Source organism: Triticum urartu, chromosome 7A, assembly GCF_056163025.1.
Source record: "Triticum urartu cultivar PI428250 chromosome 7A, HENAU_Tu73, whole genome shotgun sequence".
NCBI lineage: Eukaryota > Viridiplantae > Streptophyta > Magnoliopsida > Poales > Poaceae > Triticum > Triticum urartu.
The window spans coordinates 141607022-141625048 of NC_141879.1; positions in this window are offsets into that span (position 1 = coordinate 141607022).

Here is an 18027-nt window from a genome sequence, read left to right on the forward strand (position 1 = left end):
CTCAGTCCCACCGAAAATCCTAACGGTCACTAGGTTTGCTAAATCGGTCCGACCGAGTTTCTCCATTCGGTCTCACCGAGATTGGTAAATTGTGTGTAACGGTTAGTTTTTGTGTGGAGGCTATATATACCCCTCCACCCACTCTTCATTCGTGGAGAGAGCCATCAGAACATACCTACACTTCCAATACACATTTTCTGAGAGAGAACCACCTACTCATGTGTTGAGGCCAAGATATTCCATTCCCACCATATGAATCTTGATCTCTAGCCTTCCCCAAGTTGCTTTCCACTCAAATCTTCTTTCCACCAAATCCATATCCTGTGAGAGAGAGTTGAGTGTTGGAGAGACTATCATTTGAAGCACAAGAGCAAGGAGTTCATCATCAACACACCATTTGTTACTTCTTGGAGAGTGGTGTCTCCTAGATTGGCTAGGTGTCACTTGGGAGCCTCCGACAAAGATTGTGGAGTTGAACCAAGGAGTTTGTAAGGGCAAGGAGATCGCCTACTTCGTGAAGATCTACTGCTAGTGAGGCAAGTCCTTTGTGGGCGATGGCCATGATGGGATAGACAAGGTTGCTTCTTCATGGACCCTTCTTGGGTGGAGCCCTCCGTGGACTCGCGCAACCATTACCCTTCGTGGGTTGAAGTCTCCATCAACGTGGATGTACGATAGCACCACCTATCGGAACCACGACAAAAACATCCATGTCTCCAATTGCGTTTGAATTCTCCAAACCCTTCCCTTTATATTCTTGCAAGTTGCATGCTTTACTTTCCGCTGCTCGTAGACTCTTTGCATGCTTGCTTTAATTGTGTTAAGATTGCTTGACTTGTGCTAAGATAGCTGAAATCTGCCAAAGACTAAAATTGGGAAAAGGATAGATTTTTAATTGGTCAAGTAGTATAATCACCCCCCCCCTCTAGACATACTTTCGATCCTACACTACTGTTTAGATACTGTCATCAAAAAGTGGTATTGTCCTTGAGAAGTGCTTCGTCTGTGCTGTTTTAAATATTTCCTTTCCTTTTTTCGAGCAAACAGGGATGCTAGCATTTAGTTATCCTCTTGTGTTTGCACAACAGGATCATCCTCCTTTGAAGAAGAATATGGAGTACGTGAAGTGACTAGTTCCGATTATGCCAGGATGAAGAAGCCCTGTCTATCTTCTAATTAGAAGGAGCGGTTGAAGGATGGTAAATTACCCCCCACAAGACCAAACTAACTTCAGCTCAGAAGGACTGACAAATCTCCATTTTCTTGCTGTGATGCGCGAGTACAATGTTGTTCTAGGATTCTTTCCGGTGAGTTCCATTTTTCTAAAAGTGTGCTCTACATGGACCAGGTAGGTGCCTGTTTAAACTGTCAATTCATAGTACAGTTTGCTTTATACTAATCACTTTTTTATTTGTACAAACATGGGTGCTCAGCTTGCTTTTAATGGGAACTGCACAAAATGTTCATGAATACATCGAATCATTCATTTCCACCACAAGAAAGGAGGTGCCGATAAGTTCAAGGCATTGAAACATATAAGGGCGAAATCATACAAGCTACGCGCGAATTTGGTTGATTTTGGTGGAACTGCACAAAAAGAACAACTAGTTTATTTAGCACGAGGTGCCATGTCAATGTCCAAACTGATGGCAAACCCTGCCCACTCCACAATCGTAGGCATTTGATATTTTGAAATGGGAAAACCTTGTCAAATTTTGCTCATTGATTTTAGCAAGAAGACATGCGTTTGATATTTTCGAATGGGACGCCCTTTGCTGTCAGCAGCGTCGATCCATTTTTCTTTATTCTTTAGTTGTGAAGTAAATATTGGCTCTGATATGTGAATCACTGAGATGCATAATCATCGATTGTTTTGAATGTTCTCTATGAATTGCCAGGCCTGTGTGTTTGATTGCAATGTATAGGAACGCTAAAAAGCTGCTCAAACTCTTTGTACTCCTTCTGTTCCTTTTTACTTCGCACATTGTGAAAGTGCATATTTTTTCTATAAGACTGGTCAAAGTAGAGATACTTTGACTGCAAACAAAACTTGTATGCAGACTAGAAAGGACCGGAGGGAGTACATGTGAAACTGCTGCAAACAAGGTGATCACCCTGGGAATAATGCTAGTACGTATTGTTTTGCATGTTCATCCAATGTTAGTGATACAAGAATTCGAACTAATAGAAATAAGTTCATTCATACATGGTCGGATTTCATATAAACATGCTGGACTTCATTACATTTCATACATTCTTCAACTAAAAAGGGGTGCGCTGGAGGTATAATTAATTAACCGAAGCTACCCACATGTGTCCGGCTGAGATGAATAGAAGCTTCAGTGACTTAACTACAGTTGCAGTTGCGTAACTGACATGCGGCCTAGATGCCTGTTGGGCCCACATGTCAGTTAGCCAACTGCACCAGCAGTTAAGTAGAAGCAGCATCCTTCTCCAACATAGCTCTCCGACTCCACATCGCCGCCAAGAAGCTAACCGGCCATCAGTGGTCAACCCGCCTAGCTTGTCATGGCGAATAGGGCAACTAGGAACCCAATGATCAGGATCCCCACATGACAAACACCTTTCTTCTTGTCATTCTTCTTCTTGAAGTTCGTGTGTTGCACAGCCTTGTTCTTCCCATCAAACTTTGCTTTAATTGCCATCAAACTTGCCCTTGTTCTTGAACTTGTGGGGCTAAAAGTTCTTCTTTTGTACCAGATTGGCACTAGATCCTCCCTCAATTTCTCGAGCACGTGTGTCCTTTGCTCTCGCCTTTTCTTCCACATTAAGAGTGCCAATGAGATCCACGAAGGAGGAAGCTTAGTGATGATACCTCCGGCAACAAACTTGTCAGGTAGCATACAACTGAAGTGCTCAAGTTCTCTAGAAAATGATTGTATCTCATGAGCTTGCTCAACCACGGAGCGCTCTTCAATCATCCTGTAATCATAGAATTGCTCCATGATGTACAACTCAGTGCCAGCAACCGGAGGGTAGCAGCGGTGGCCTTACTTGGACCCGAGCGGCGGCGACCTACCGTGTTCTACTCTTCCTCGTTTTCTGTGTGGTGCGGCCTCATTGGCAGCGGGGCAGGGCCTCGGCGGAGCCGGCGATGTCCTCTGTCTCGTTGCCGACGGGCGGCGCCTCGGCGGAGCGGGGGAAATCCTCCCCCTCGTTGCCGGCAGGGTGGGGCCTCGGTGGAGCCGGCGGTGTCCTCTGCCTCGTTGTTGGCACCGCGGGGCCTCGGCGGAGCAGGGCCTCGTCGACGCTAGCAGAGTGGGGACTCGTCGGCACCGGCATTGTCCTCTGCCTCGTCCTCGGTCTCGCCAAAAAGTGCCTCATCCTCTTCATCACCCTCTTTGTAGGCGGGTGATACGTCCATTTTGCATCATACTTTTATATCGATATTTATCGCATTATGGATTGTTATTTCACTTTATGTCACAATACTTATGGCTATTCTCTCTTATTTTACAAGGTTTACATAAAGAGGGAGAATGCTGGCAGTTGGAATTCTGGGCTAGAAAAGGAGCAAATATTAGAGACCTATTCTGCGCAACTCGAAAAGTCCTGAAACTCCACGGAACGTCTTAAAATAAATAAAGAAAAATCCTCACCAAAGATGAAGGCCAGGGGGCCCACACCCTGCTCACGAGGGTGCCCCCCCCAGGGCGCGCCCCCCTACCTCGTGGGCCCCCTGGTGGCTCTCCGACGTCCATCTTCTCCTATATGAGGTCTTTCGATGAGAAAAAAATAAGGAGGAACTTTTCGGGACGAGACTCCGCCGCCACGAGGCAGAACCTTGGCGGATCCAATCTAGAGCTCTGGCAGAACTGTTCTACCGGGGATACTTCCCTCCGGGAGGGGGAAATCATCACCATCGTCATCACCAACGCTCCTCTCATCGGGAGAGGGCAATCTCCATCAACATCTTCACCAGCACCATCTCATCTCCAAACCCTAGTTCATCTCTTGTATCCAATTCTTGTCTCAAAGTCCGGGATTGGTGCTAGTAGGTTGCTAGTAGTGTTGATTACTCCTTGTAGTTGATGCTAGTTGGTTTATTTGGTCGAAGATCATATGTTCAGATCCTATATGCATATTATTACCCCTCTGATTATGAACATGAATATGCTTTGTGAGTAATTACGTTCGTTCCTGAGGACAAGGGAGAAGTCTGGCTATGAGTAGTCATGTGAATTTGGTATTTGTTTGATATTTTGATAAGATGTATGTTGTCTAGCCTCTAGTGGTGTTATGTGAACGTCGACTACATAACACTTCACCATTATTTGGGCCTAGAGGAAGGCATTGGGAAGTAATAAGTAGATGATGGTTTGCTAGAGTGACAAAAGATTAAACCCTAGTTTATGCGTTGCTTCGTAAGGGGCTGATTTGGATCCACATGTTTCATGCTTTGGTTAGGTTTACCTTAATACTTTTTTTGTAGTTGCGGATGCTTGCAATAGAGGTTAATCATAAGTGGGATACTTGTTCAAGTAAGAATAGCACCCAAGCACCGGTCCACCCACATATCAAATTATCAAAGTATCGAACGCGAATCATATGAACGTGATGAAAACTAGCTTGACGATATTCCCATGTGTCCTCGGGAGCGCTTTTCCTATTATAAGAGTTTGTTCCGGCTTGTCCTTTGCTACAAAAGGATTGGGCCACCTTTCTGCACTTTCTTTACTTTTGTTACTTGTTGCTCGTTACAATTTATCCCGTCACAAAACTATCTGTTACCACTTATTTCAGTACTTGCAGAGAATACCTTGCTGGAAACCGCTTATCATTTCCTTCTGTTCCTCGTTGGGTTCGACACTCTTACTTATTGAAAGGAATACGATATATCCCCTATACTTGTGGGTCATCAAGACTCTTTTCTGGCGCCATTGCCGGGGAGTGTAGCGCCTTTGGTAGGTGGAATTTGGTAAGGAAAAATTTATATAGTGTGCTGAAATTTACTGTCACTTGTTACTATGGAAAGTAATTCTCTGAGGGGCTTGTTCGGGGTATCTTCACCCCATCTAGTAGAGCAAAGAGTTGCTCCTAAACCTACTGAACCTATTGAAAATGAAACTCCTTTTTAATTTCCTTCAGGTATGATGGAAAAACTGCTAGATAACCCTTTTACAGGAGATGGAATAAAGCATCCTGATGAGCACTTAATATATGTGGATGAAGTTTATGGATTATTTAAGCTTGCAGGTATACCCGATGATGTTGCTAAGAAGAAGGTCTTCCCTTTATCTTTGAAGGGAGACGCATTGATATGGTATAGGCTATGTGATGATATGAGATGATGGGACTATAAAAGATTGAAGCTGGAATTTCATCAAAAGTATTACCCTATGCATCTTGTTCATTGTGATCGCAATTATATATATAATTTCTGGCCTCGCGAAGGAGAAAGCATCGCTCAAGCTTGGGGGAGGCTTAAATCAATGTTATATTCATGCCCCAATCATGATCTCTCAAGAGAAATGATTATTCAAAATTTATATGCTCGGCTTTCTGATAACAATCGCACCATGCTCGATACTTCTTGTGCTGGCTCTGTTATGATGAAGACTACTGAATTCAGATGGAATTTATTGGATAGAATTAAACTCAACTCTGAAGATTGGGACCTCGACAAAGGTAAGGAGTCAGGTATGACACCTAATTTTGATTGTGTTAAATCTTTTATGGATACCGATATTTTCCGTAAGGTTAGCACTAAATATGGACTTGACTCTGAGATAGTAGCTTCTTTCTGTGAATCTTTTGCTACTTATGTTGATCTGCCTAAGGAGAAGTGGTTTAAATATCATCCTCCCATAGAAGTAAAAGTAGCTGCACCTATTAAAGTTGAAGAAAAGACTGTCACTTATAATGATCATATTGTTCCTACTTCTTATATTGAGAAACCACCTTTCCCTGTTAGAATAAAGGATCATGCTAAAGCTTCAACTGTTGTTCGTAAAAGCAATATTAGAACTTATACACCTCCTGAGCAAGTTAAAGTAGAACCTAATATTGCTATTGTTAAAGATCTCTTGTCTGATAATATAGATGGGCATGTTATTCAGTTCGAAGGTGAAACTGCTAGAATTGCTAAACCTTGTGATAAAGATAAACATAGACCTGTGGTAGGCGTGCCTATTATTTCTGTTAAAATAGGAGATCATTGTTATCATGGCTTATGTGATATGGGTGCTAGTGCTAGTGTAATACCTATTGACTTATACGAAGAAATTAAGAATGAAATTGCACCTGTTGAGTTAGAAGATATTGATGTCACAATTAAACTTGCCAATAGAGATACTATTTCACCAATTGGAATTGTTAGAGATGTTGAAGTCTTGTGTGGGAAAACTAAATATCCTGCTGATTTTCTGGTTCTTACTTCTCCAGAAGATAGCTTTTGCCCCATTATATTTGGTAGACCCTTCTTAAATACTGTCAATGCTACCATAGATTGCACAAAGAATGTTGTTACTGTTGGCTTGGATGATATGATTCATGAGTTTAATTTCTCTAAATTTAGTAAACAACATCGTGAGGAAGAATTACCTAGTAAGGATGAAATTATTGGTCTTGCTTATATTGCCGTACCTCCTAGTGATCCTTTAGAACACTATTTGCTAGACCATGAAAATGATATGTTCATGAATGAAAGAAGGGAAATAGATGAAGTATTCTTTAAACAGGAACCTATTCTGCATCACAACTTGCCTGTTGAAATCTTAGGGGATCCTCCTCCACCCAAGGGTGATCCCGTGTTTGAGCTTAAACCTTTGCCTGATAATCTTAAATATGCTTATCTTGATGAAAAGAAGATATATCATGATATTATTAGTGCTAACCTTTCAGAGCATGAAGAAGAAAGATTATTGAAAACTCTGAAGAAGCATCGTGCTGCTATTTGATATACTCTTGATGATCTTAAGGGCATTAGTCCCACTCTATGTCAACATAAAATAAATTTGGAAGCAGATGCCAAACCAGTTCGTGATCCTCAACGACGTCTGAATCCTAAAATGAAAGAAGTGGTAAGAAAAGAAATACTAAATCTTCTGGAGGCAGGTATAATCTATCCCATTGCTGATAGTGAGTGGGTAAGTCATGTCCATTGTGTTCCTAAGAAAGGAGGTATTACTATTGTTCCTAACGATAAAGATGAATTGATTCCACAAAGAATTATCATAGGTTATAGGATGGTAATTGATTTCCGCAAATTAAATAAAGCTACTAAAAAGATCATTGCCCCTTACCTTTTATTGATCAAATGCTAGAAAGATTATGCAAACATACACACTATTGCTTTCTAGATGGTTATTCTGGTTTCTGTCAAATACCTGTGTCGGCTAGAGATCAATCAAAGACTACTTTTACATGCCCTTTTGGTACTTTTGCTTATAGACGTATGCCTTTTGGTTTATGTAATGCACCTGCTACCTTTCAAAGATGCATGATGGCTATATTCTCTGACTTTTGTGAAAAGATTTGTGAGGTTTTCAGGGACGACTTTTCCGTCTATGGTTCCTCTTTTGATGATTGCTTGAGCAATCTTGATCGAGTTTTGCGGAGATGTGAAGAAACTAATCTTGTCTTGAATTGGGAAAAGTGCCACTTTATGGTTAATGAAGGTATTGTCTTGGGGCATAAAGTTTCTGAAAGAGGTATTGAAGTTGATAAAGCCAAGGTTGATGCTATTGAAAAGATGCCATGTCCCATGGACATCAAAGGTATAAGAAGTTTCCTTGGTCACGCCGGATTTTACAGGAGGTTCATTAAGGACTTCTCAAAAATTTCTCGGCCCCTGACTAATTTATTGCAAAAAGATATACCATTTGTCTTTGATGATGATTGTGTAGAAGCATTTGAAATACTTAAGAAAGCATTAGTCTCTGCACTTGTTGTTCAGCCACCTGATTGGAACTTACCCTTTGAAATTATGTGTGATGCTAGTGATTATGTTGTAGGTGCTGTTCTAGGGCAAAGAGTTGATAAGAAATTAAATGTTATTCATTATGCCAGTAAGACTCTAGACAATGCTCAAAGAAATTATGCTACTACTGAAAAAGAGCTTTTAGCAGTTGTATTTGCTTGTGATAAGTTCAGATCTTATATTGTTGATTCTAAAGTAACTATTCAAACTGATCATGATGTTATTAAATATCTTATAGAAAAGAAAGATGCTAAGCCTAGACTTATTAGATGGGTTCTCTTGCTACAAGAATTTGATTTGCATATTGTTTATAGAAAGGGAGCTGAGAACCCCGTTGTAGACAACTTGGCTAGGTTAGAAAATATTCTTGATGACCCACTACCTATTAATGATAGCTTTCTTGATGAACAATTAAATGTTATAAGTACTTCTCGTAATACTCCATGGTATGCTGATTATGCTAATTATATTGTTGCTAAGTTTATACCACCTAGCTTCACATACCAGCAAAAGAAAAAGTTTTTCTATGATTTAAGCCATTACTTTTGGGATGACCCACATCTTTATAAGGAAGGAGTAGATGGTGTTATTAGACATTGTGTACCTAAGCATGAACAGGAACAGATCCTACACAAGTGTCACTCCGAGTCTTATGGAGGACACCACGCTGGAGATAGAACTGCACATAAGGTATTGCAATCTGGTTTTTATTGGCCTACTCTCTTCAAGGATGCCCGTAAGTTTGTCTTGTCTTGTGATGAATGTCAAAGAATTGGTAATATTAGTAGACGTCAAGAAATGCCTATGAATTATTCTCTTGTTATTGAACCATTTGATGTTTGGGGCTTTGATTATATGGGACCTTTTCCTGCCTCTAATGGATACACACATATTCTAGTTGCTGTTGATTACGTTACTAAGTGGGTAGAAGCTATTCCAACTAGTAGTGCTGATCATAACACTTCTATTAAAATGCTTAAGGAAGTTATTTTCCCGAGGTTTGGAGTCCCTAGATATTTAATGACTGATGGTGGTTCACACTTTATTCATGGTGCTTTCCGAAAAATGCTTGCTAAATATGATGTTAATCATAGAATTGCATCTCCTTATCACCCAAAGTCTAGTGGTCAAGTAGAGTTGAGCAATAGAGAGCTCAAGTTAATTTTGCAAAAGACTGTTAATAGGTCTAGAAAGAATTGGCCTAAAAAACTTGATGATGCATTATGGGCTTATAGAACTGCATACAAAAATCCTATGGGTACGTCTCTGTATAAAATGGTTTATGGAAAAGCATGTCACTTACCTCTCGAACTAGAACATAAGGCATATTGGGCTATTAAAGAGCTCAACTATGATTTTAAACTTGCCGGTAAAAAGAGGTTATTTGATATTAGCTCACTTGATGAATGGAGAACCCAAGCTTATGAAAATGCCAAGTTGTTGAAAGAAAAACTTAAAAGATGGCATGACAAAAGGATACAAAAGCGTGAGTTTAATGTAGGTGATTATGTATTGCTATACAACTCTCGTTTAAGATTTTTTGCAGGCAAACTTCTCTCTAAATGGGAAGGCCCCTATGTTATCGAAGAGGTCTATCGTTCCGGTGCCATAAAGATCAACAACTTTGAAGGCACAAATCCGAAGGTGGTAAACAGTCAAAGAATCAAACATTATATCTCACGTAATCCCATAAATGTTGAAACCAATATTATTGAAATCGTAACCCCGGAGGAATACATAAGAGACACTTTCCAGAACGTTTCAGACTCTGAAAAGGAATAGGTATGTGGTACGGTAAGCAAACCGACTCCAAAACAATTTTTAAGGCAATATTTCTCCTTTTTGGGATATTTAGAAAAATAAAAAATAAGTAGTAGTCCGGGAAGGACACGAGGGCCCCACAAGGGTGGTGGGCGCGCCCTACCCCCTGGGCACGCCCCCCTACCTCGTGAGCACCTCGTGTGCCTTCCGGACTCCGTTTTCTTGCATGTTACGTATTTTGGTCGGTAAAAATTCATTATATGACCTCCCGAAGGTTTTGACTCTCGTATCACGCAAACCTCCTCTGTTCTTGTTTCGAGCTATTTTCTGTCAGGGTTTTCCAGGCTAGGCATCATGTCGTCTCCCTCCTCCAACAATGGTGATAACGATGCTTGGCTAATGAAGATAGATCTAAAGAGGGAAGAACCCACGAGGGTCAACAAAGATGAAAGGATCAAGAAGGCCACACAGGATCAAGCTCCAGCAGCAAAAGACACCCTCCAACTTGATCATAACCTTCTTACCCCAACTGAGATCGAAACTTTCAAGATGATTGAGTTAGCTCGTATACAAAACAAGTATCTCACACAAGAAAATATTCTGTTGAAGGAGCATATTGTTGCACTCAAGGGGCATTATTCGCAAGCTGGAGGACCTCTTACGCTCGATGTGCGATTATCCGTCACCTCCACCTTCTTCACTGACAAAGGAGATATAATCACATGGGTATGGGCACTCCCCTTGGCAACTGCCAAGCTTCGGGGAGGCGCCCCGGTATCATATCACAATCACAACTCATATCTTTACCGTTTTTCTTAGTTCGATCCTATTAGAAGTATCTTGATCTAGTAGAATAAAGTTTATGGCATGATCTAGTTTTGAGTTTTGCTTTATGATCTCTCTATGTAATCGAGTCCGTGAGGTATATATAATAAAGATTAGTGTTGAGTCAAGGGCTTGATTATTTTGCCATGATCTTGGGTAAATAAAAGAAAAAAGAAAAAGAATAAAAAGAAACAAAAAGTTCATATTGATCTTATTGAGAGTAATGACTTCACATAGAAAGAGTATGATGATTAAAAGTTGTTGGGAGTTGGCAAGCATAGCTTTGGTCATTGTTGCAATTAATAGGAAGTAATAAGGAAAGATAGGTTTTCACATATAGATACATTATCATTGACATGTTTCATGATTGGGAGCACTCATTAAAATATGACATGCTAAAGAGTTGATGTTGGACAAGGAAGACAACGTAATGAGTTGTGTCTTTCTTATATCTGAGATAAAGTATGTTGTCATGGATCCTCTAACTTGTTGAGCTTGCCTTCCCCCCTCATGCTAGCCAAATTCTCAGCACCAAGTAGAAATACTACGTGTGCTTCCAAATACCCTTAAACCAGTTTTGCCATGAGAGTCCACCATATCTACCTATGGATTGAGTAAAATCCTTCAAGTAAGTTGTCATCGGTGCAAAGCAACAAAAAATGCTCTAAATATGTATGATTGATTGGTGTGGGAGAAATAAGCTTTATACGATCTTGTGATGTGGAAGTAATAAAAGCGACGGACTGCATAATAAAGGTTCATATCACAAGGGGCAATATAAAGTGACGTTCTTTCGCATTGAGATTTTATACATCCAGCCATAAAAGCGCATGGCAATCTCTGCTTCCCTCTGCGAAGGGCTTATCCTTTATTATTATCTTCTACCTTATGCAAGAGTCATGGTGATCTTCACCTTTTCTTTTTCATTTTATCCTTTGGCAAGCTCAACATGTTGGAAATAACATGATATATATATATATATATATATCTAATTGGATGTAGGGGAGCATGAACCATTATTGTTGACATTACCCTTGAGGTAAAAGGTTGTGGGGCAAAACTATAAGCCCCTATCTTTCTCTATGTCCGATTAAAACTTCGTAACCACAAGTATCGCGTGAGTGTTAGCAATTATGGAGGACTAAATGATAGTTGAGTATGTGGACTTGCTTTTTAGCTCTGACATAGACTCTTTCCGATGTTATGATAAATTGCAATTGCTTCAATGACTGAGATTATAGTTTGTCGAAGCCCAATAAGGTTTATGATTTATACTTTTGCATTGTGAATAGATCATCACTTGAACATAAGTAATCATATGACAAAATCTATATATGTTGCTGTTATGAGAATAATCATGATGCCTTCATGTCGTATTTTATTTTTATCGATGCCTCTACCTCTAAACATGCGGACATATTTATTGTTATCGGCTTTTCGCTTGAGGACAAGCGAGGTCTAAGCTTGGGGAGTTGATACGTCCATTTTGCATCATGCTTTTATATCGATATTTATCGCATTATGGACTGTTATTTCACTTTATGTCACAATACTTATGGCTATTCTCTCTTATTTTACAAGGTTTACATAAAGAGGGAGAATGCCGGCAGTTGGAATTCTGGGCTGGAACAGGAGCAAATATTAGAGACCTATTATGCGCAACTCCAAAAGTCATGGAACTCCACGGAACGTCTTAAAATAAATAAAGAAAAATCCTTGCCAAAGATGAAGGCCAGGGGGCCCACACCCTACTCACGAGGGTGGGGGCGCGTCCCCCCCTAGGGTGCACCCCCTACCTCGTGGGCCCCCTGGTGGCTCTCCGACGTCCATCTTCTCCTATATGAGGTCTTTCGATGAGAAAAAAATAAGGAGGAACTTTTCGGGACGAGACTCCACCGCCACGAGGCGGAACCTTGGCGGATCCAATCTAGAGCTCCGGTAGAGCTGTTCTGCCGGGGATACTTCCCTCCGGGAGGGGGAAATCATCACCATCGTCATCACCAACACTCCTCTCATTGGGAGAGGGCAATCTCCATCAACATCTTCACCAGCACCATCTCATCTCCAAACCCTAGTTCATCTCTTGTATCCAATTCTTGTCTCAAAGTCCGGGATTGGTGCTAGTAGGTTGCTAGTAGTGTTGATTACTCCTTGTAGTTGATGCTAGTTGGTTTATTTGGTGGAAGATCATATGTTTAGATCATATATGCATATTATTACCCCTCTGATTATGAACATGAATATGCTTTGTGAGTAATTACGTCCGTTCCTGAGGACAAGGGAGAAGTCTTGCTATGAGTAGTCATGTGAATTTGGTATTCGTTTGATATTTTAATAAGATGTATGTTGTCTAGCCTCTAGTGGTGTTATGTGAACGTCGACTACATAACACTTCACCATTATTTGGGCCTAGAGGAAGGCATTGGGAAGTAATAAGTAGATGATGGGTTGCTAGAGTGACAGAAGCTTAAACCCTAGTTTATGCGTTGCTTCGTAAGCGGCTGATTTGGATCCACATGTTTCATGCTATGGTTAGGTTTACCTTAATACTTTTGTTGTAGTTGCGGATGCTTGCAATAGAGGTTAATCATAAGTGGGATGCTTGTTCAAGTAAGAACAGCACCCAAGCACCGGTCCACCCACATCAAATTATCAAAGTATCGAACGTGAATCATATGAACATGATGAAAACTAGCTTGACGATATTCCCATGCGTCCTCGGGAGAGCTTTTCCTATTATAAGAGTTTGTTCCGGCTTGTCCTTTGCTATAAAAGGATTGGGCCACCTTGTTGCACTTTATTTACTTTTGTTACTTGTTGCTCGTTACAATTTATCCCGTCACAAAACTATCTGTTACCACTTATTTCAGTACTTGCAGAGAATACCTTGCTGAAAACCGCTTATCATTTGCTTCTGCTCCTCGTTGGGTTCGACACTCTTACTTATCGAAAGGACTACGATAGATCCCCTATACTTGTGGGTCATCAGCGGGCGCAGCCTCCGCCACCCGCATGCGGTACCGCCAGCGCTCGAGGCGGCCCTCGCGGGCGGAGCAGTACGAGTCGAGCAGCGCCTCCTGCTCCGCCCGCTCCGCGGCGATCTGCTCCTCCACCTGCAGGTGCTCCTGGAGGAGATGGTGGTTGTAGGCGGCGTCGACATGCGCCTCCCGGAACTGCTCCTCACGCTTCTGCCTCACCGTCTCCATATATTGGGCACGGGCCTCGCCGATGGTCATGGTGCAATGCACCGGCGAGGATGGCGCGGAGGAGGGGGTTGGCGCCGGATCATCGACTACCATGTTCTCCATTGGGACGTCGTCGTCCTCCGGCTGCCTGCCGGCCAGCCAGTCGGCAGCAATGGCTGCCATCTCCTTGCGGTCCGTCGTCCGCCCGTCCCGAAGAGCGCTGGAGCGTGAGGAAGCCATGGTGGGCAGTAGTGGTGTGGACAGGAGAATAGGAACGGATGCGTATGACTGCGGTTATGGCCGGCGCAGCAGTTTATATAGCAATGGTGGGCGGCGGAGGGACGGACGTGTGGCGCCGGAGTAGCCGCCTCGGCAACCGCGTATCATTAATGTGGGCGGCAAAAGGACGGACGGACGACACTTGTGTCGTTTGAAGGTGGAGCAATCGCATGCACCGGGAAGCGAGGCGAGCGGCGCTGTCCGTTTCGGGCGAAAAGCGCGCGCGGGCTAGGGAGGCGGTCTGGGTGGGCCAGGGCAGTCAGACTCGTGCTTGGCAGCGGGTCGGTCCAGCAGCCGGACATGCTGGCTCGCCAGCTACCTCGCCGAGCTGAGCGACGATAATGAGACGATGGACGTAGCTTCCGACTAGGAGCCGGCGCCACTGTCCAAGCCGGCATGCCGTGTTCACCATAGAGCAGGTGCGGCCGCCCTTCGACGCCCTAATGGCGGAAGAGCTACCAGCACAGGAGGACCTGTGCTGCAACCTCCGTCTCCTCAATGAGCACCGGTGAACAAGCGAACGACAATGCCATCACGGACATGTGGCCCTATGATCCTGGCTTCCCGAATGAGCAGCAGGCGCTGTATCAGACCATCCATAGGGCCCGCGAGGCCCTCTCCGTCGTCCTTCGAGTTGTTGCGCTCGCTGTGGCGCTGCCGTCTCGCATTGTCAACATGGTCAACGGACATGAGGATGAGGAGATGACTTTACTTGGAGAGGATGATAGTGGGGACCCACCAGGGCCATAGCCGCACGTACGCAAGTGCCTCCTTATTAGTATATAAAACTATAATTTTTTGCTTCCTCCTGGTTTCCTGACATCACGGTCCCACAACATTGTCAACCTCTATACTCAATAAACGAGAGAATTGCACAAGAAGCGGCCGACAGCTGGGACCAAGCAGCTCGAGCAGTATTTGTGTTTTTGAGGTGTGAGCACTGCAAAGTTTTTCTTGAGCAATGTTTAGCCCAGATATTAATTTTTCTCCTCTGAACAACAACGAAAACATCGTTGTACCTATTAACTGGGCGGGCTGTGACCCGTCTAGCCCAGGCCAGATATCCAGCCCAGATCTTAATTTTTTTTTCAAGCTGAAAATGGCTAGCCCAGCTATACTTTTTTTAGGAATACCCAGGCAAGGTCAAGTTGTTATTCTCCGCCCCGTTGGGCTGCAAATCTTTCCTACAAGGGATGCATTAGACTTAATAAGAAAATGGGCTTTAAGAAATAATAAATGGGATGTAATTACAAAAAGTGGGCAGTAACTATAAAAATGCACCAAACACGTAATTACTTTATAAAACATTATTTTTGACTATTGAAAATTTTAATTTCATTAATTATTGCGAGCGCAATGTTTCGTTGGATTTTTACATAATATAAATTTATATTGAAATTGTATTTAATCAAACTAGAAATTTCGGGATAAAAATATTTCGGATCCCATCAAAGTGTGGGAAATTTTAGTGAATTCTGTTTTGAACGGTTGGTTGAAATGGGATGTACTTTTAACAAACTGTAAATGGGCTGTAGTAAATTCCATTAGAATTTAGAAATTGGCTGCACATTCTTACAAATCTCAAATGGGCTATAAGTTCTCTGACACACACTTGTGGCCTTACTAAGTTGACGCGTCCCCTCAAAAAAAAAGTTGACGCATATGTAAGGCTTTGTCAACTTATAGTCAATACACGGTTCTAGCAGCAGTGGCCGTTGGATGTCCATCCAACGGATGCCGTCCTTCTTCTTCAATCTCGGATATTCTAGCTTCACCCGCCCAAAAAATGATTCCTCCCCCTGACATCTGGGGCGCACCATTTCGGAAGCTGACCTGTGGGCCTACTAAGTTGATGCGTACCAAGGGCTTTGTTAACTTAGTCAATATAAACGATTCTAGCTGCATTGACCGTACGATGTCCATCCAACGGCCGTCGTGCTTCTTCAACCTCAGGTCTTCTTGCTCCAGCCGCCCAAAGCAGCGTTGGTCGTGCCGCCTGCTCCTGCCTCCCGTGGCCGGTTGTGCTGCCGCACAGGCCTCACCGCCCCCTAGTACTCCTACCGCTGGCCAGGGCATCCCTCCACTCACCCACACCATCTGCTATTCTGCAGCGACGGCAGCCTCACACCGCAGACGAACCAGTGAACCCTTGTACTCCTCTCCGTGTGTGCATCCACTACCGCGTCTTCCCCGTCTCCGTGTCGTCCCCTTCCTAGGCCTCGCCGTCGTCCACCACCCTGGTGCTCTCGGTGCGGCGTGGTCAACGTGGTCAAGGAACTACTTCCATCGGAAGAGTATTGTATGTGGAGAGGCTGACAGCTGGGTCCACGGCAGCCACAAGGAAGTGCCTCCTTATTATGCGAGAAATAATTATTCCTCCACCTGACAGCAGGGACCCACCGGACGGGCCAGCGTATTTGACAAAAAAATGTTCCCCTCTGACTGCTGGGACCCACCGGACGGGCCAACGTATTTCGTGAAAAAATGTTCCCCCCGCTGTCAGCTCGGACCCACCGAAGGTGCCTCCTTATTACGCACAAAAAATGAATACTCCCCCTGCTAGTTGGGACCCACCTTGGTGGGAGGCTGACTTATGGGCCTACTAAGTTGACGGGGACAGAGTGCTTTCTCAACTTAGTCAGTATGAACAATTCTATCTCCAGTGACCGTACGATGTCAATCCAACGGCCGTAGTGCTTATTCAACCTCTGGTTTCTTACTCTAGCCGCCCAAAGTAGCCCGGTCATGCCGCATGCTCCTGCCTCCCGTGGCCGGCTGTGCTACTACAGAGGCCTCACCACCCCCTACTATTCCCACCGCTGGCCAGGCCCTGCGGCGACGGCAGCCTCACACCGCAGCCGAACCAGTGAACCCTCGTACCCCTCTCCGCGCGGGCTTCCACTGCCGCATCTTCCCCGGCTTCGCGTCGTCCCCTTCCTAGCCCTCGCCGTCGTCCACCGCCCTGGTGCTCTCGACGTGGCGTGGTCAACGTGGTCAAGGAACGACTTCCATCAGAAGAATACTGTACGTGGAGAGCCTGACAGCTGGGTCCACGGTGACCACAAGGAAGTGCCTCCTTATTACGTGCAAAATAATTATTCCTCCACCTGACAGCAGGGACCCATCGGACGGGCAACTGTATTTCGCGAAAAAATGTTTCCCCCTAACTGCTGGGACCTACCAGCTACATCTTCGCATGCAAGGAAGTGCGTCCAGGCAAAAAAATGATTCGCCCCCTGACTGCTGGGACGCACCAGGTACATCTTCGCACGCAAGGAAGTGCTGACAGTCGGGACCCAGCTGGTCAAAGCATATGTAGTATTGTCATTCTGGTCGCGAACGTGTATGTACATACTACTCGATGTAGAGGCGCGCACGTGTCGTAGTAGAGGCGCGCACGTAGCATGTACACGTACGTACAGCGGCTAGTGTGCAAGAAAGAAAATACGACCACGTACATACATACGGGCAGGGTCTCGAACGCCTACTCGCGCATACGTACGGCCAGGGCTCGTGTACATGGATGGGTCGGAACGGAGAAACTGCGTCGTCGTCATGTTCATGGGGAGCCAACCGGCTGGGTCGGAACGGAATGCGTCGTCGTGTTCATCGGGAGGGCTTGGATGGAACAGCCGATGAAAACGAGTCCTGACGTACCGCAGAACGGAGGAAACGGCCTTGTGTTCGACCGTCCACGATCAAAACAGGATCCTGTTCATCGGGAGGGATCTGGCGTACCGCAAAACGGAGGAAACCGACCTCCTACGGTCGAACGGGGGTCCTGTTGATCGAGAGGGGTGTGGCGTACCGCAAAACGGAGGAAACAGACTTGTGTTGGAGCGCTACGGTCGAAACGGGGGTCCTGTTCTTCGGAAGGGGTGTGGCGTATCACAAAACGGGACTCCACGGGATACTGTTCATCTCCACCGTCGACCCTCTCCAACCTCCACGGGCTACTGTTCATCCACCGTCGACCTCCTCCAGCCTCCACCTGTGACTGTTCATCCACGGGCTCCTGTTCATCCAGCCTCCACT